Source organism: Triticum urartu, chromosome 5A (assembly GCF_056163025.1).
Source record: "Triticum urartu cultivar PI428250 chromosome 5A, HENAU_Tu73, whole genome shotgun sequence".
Lineage (NCBI taxonomy): Eukaryota > Viridiplantae > Streptophyta > Magnoliopsida > Poales > Poaceae > Triticum > Triticum urartu.
In genome coordinates, this window is record NC_141877.1 from 546,197,207 (window position 1) to 546,200,130 (window position 2,924).

Genomic DNA, 2,924 nt, shown 5'->3' on the forward strand with positions numbered 1-2,924 from the left:
CGGACTCATGGTCCACATAGTATTCTCCGTCTTCAGCGATCACGTGGTCAAGAAAGAATGCCGCCAATTCCTCTTGAATTGCTCGCATGCGAGCTGGTGCTAGGAGTTCATCCCGCTTCCGAAACATCTAATTTGAAGAAGGGGGTCAATACATATATATATGAATGAATGAAACTCAACACAAATGATGGTAATAAAATAAAATTGTGAATGTTGTTATTTACGTACTTCATATTGTTCGTCAGTGTAGCCCCGCTCACAGGTCGTGTGGCGGATGGACTCGCAAACGTAGTATCCACAGAAATCATTCCCTTGTTCCTGCCACAACCACTTTATAAGAAATAGAGGTCAATCAAACTGATAAGCAAGAATGCCAAATGGTATTGATGAAACTAGCGCTTGAATCAATAGGAGATGCGCGGAACATGCTACCATAGTACTTACTTTCGGGTGTCTAAATTGCAGCTTCTTCGGGAGTCCTGGAGCTTTTTTGGTGAATTTTTTCCAAACCCCTGCCAGACAAAGAAAAAAATTACTTGATATATCAGGAAATGAACAAAGTTGCTGATATGGTGGATAATGATCGATCTAACTTCTCGAGCATTTGAGTCATGTCCGCATAGTCCTAGGGATCTTTTCGTCTTGAGTCTAAGACGGTTACTAGTCCCCGCTCAAGCTTAATCTCTAGGAGAATATAGTGGAAACTGCACACGCATGCACAACTCATCAATTACATTACTATAACCTTGACTAATATATAAGGGAAACCGAATACGCACAAGACAGTAACACTCACTTGAAGTTGTAAGGAAAGAGTATTATATCTTTGTTTTCATTTATTACCAACGATCGTAGCAAGTTGGCCTCGGTATCTGCGGCATGAAATTTAACCTGATTTGCATCTATGATATTTGTGTTAATGAACCCAATATCACCGATTTGTCGTTTCTTCAATTCGACGATCTTCAATCTGCATAATATAGTGAGGATAATTATAAATACATGCAATGAAAGAGCTGAGCTATATAGAGAGACTTAATGACAGAAGTAGTACTACTTACAGACAGTAACAGGTGACCGTTGCTTTATCGAGGGCTAATTGATTGAAAAACTGAAAGAACTCCTCAAATGTAACAGGCAACAGATCAATTCCAACGAGGTCATGCTCCTTTTTAACTCTCACATACAAAGTATTCCCCCCAGACTCTCTGCAAATTTTCAAGTACCAATCATGCAATCTTCGCATCATCGTTGATAGAGATCTTTCATCTTTGACGAGAGGCTTCCCGTACTCGTATCTTTGTATCTGCACCTCCATGAAATCATAATTGAAAGATCGTGGATGTCGCCTAGAGGGGGGGGGGGTGAATAGGCACTTTAAAATAATTACGGTTTAGGCTTGAACAAATGCGGAATAAACCTAGTGGTTAATTTGCCAAGCATAAAACCTAAAACAACTAGGCTCACCTATGTGCACCAACAACTTATGCTAAGCAAGATAAGCAACTATGAGATAGCAAGATATATGAGAAAGAACAATATGGCTATCACAAAGTAAAGTGCATAAGTAAAGGGCTCGGGTAAGAGATAACCGAGGCACGCGGAGACGACGATGTATCCCGAAGTTCACACCCTTGCGGATGCTAATCTCCGTTTGGAGCGGTGTGGAGGCATAATGCTCCCCAAGAAGCCACTAGGGCCACCGTAATCTCCTCACGCCCTCGCACAATGCAAGATGCCGTGATTCCACTAAGGGACCCTTGAGGGCGGTCACCGAACCCGTACAAATGGCAACCCTTGGGGGCGGTCACCGAACCCGTACACTTTGGCAACCCTTGGGGGCGGTCACCGGTACCCGTCAAATTGCTCGGGGCGATCTCCACAACCTAATTGGAGACCCCGATGCTTACCCGGAGCTTTTCACCATAATGATTGAGCTTCGAACAACACCAACCGTCTAGGGCGCCAAGGCACCCAAGAGGAACAAGCTCTAGGGTGCCCAAACACCCAAGAGTAATAAGCTTCTCAACCTTCACTTCCACGTATCACCGTGGAGAACTCAAACCGATGCACCAAATGCAATGGCAAGGGCACATGGAGTGCCCAAGTCCTTCTCTCTCAAATCCCACCGAAGCAACTAATGCTAGGGAGGAAAATGAGAGGAAGAACAAGAAGGAGAACACCAAGAACTCCAAGATCTAGATCCAAGGGGTTCCCCTCACATAGAGGAGAAAGTGATTGGTGGAAATGTGGATCTAGATCTCCTCTCTCTTTTCCCTCAAAAACTAGCAAGAATCCACGGAGGGATTGAGAGTTAGCAAGCTCGAAGAAGGTCAACAATGGGGGAAGAACACGAGCTCAAAGGATAAGGTTCAATGGGGAAGAAGACCCCCTTTTATAGGAGGGGGAAAATCCAACCGTTAAGTGCTCAGCCCGCACACGAGCGGTACTATCGCTCCACGAGCGGTACTACCGCTCAGGTGGAAGAAATAGGGAAAAGGAGCAACAAAACATGAACCTTGGGGTGGTAGTACCGCAGGAGACAGCGGTACTACCACTCCCTTCGACGGTACTGCCGCGCAGAACGAAGGGTAAAGGGAAAGAGGGAACCGGGCGGTACTACCGCGGAGGAAGGGCGGCACTGCCGCTAAGGAGCGGTACTGCCGCAGCGAGGTACCGCACAATCTGACACAGAAAAAGACCCCTCGAATCGACGCGGTAGGGACCTGGTAAGCCAGCGGTAGTACTGCTACGGAGTCACCGCCGGTACTACCGCTGTGGAGCGGTACTGCCGCTTGTGACCCCTCAGCGGTACTACCGCTGGGTAACACGGTACTACCGCTGGGACCCTGACAAAAACCACACTCAAGAAAACAAGAACTGCCATAACTTCTGCATATGAGCTCTGAATTGAGCAAACTCAA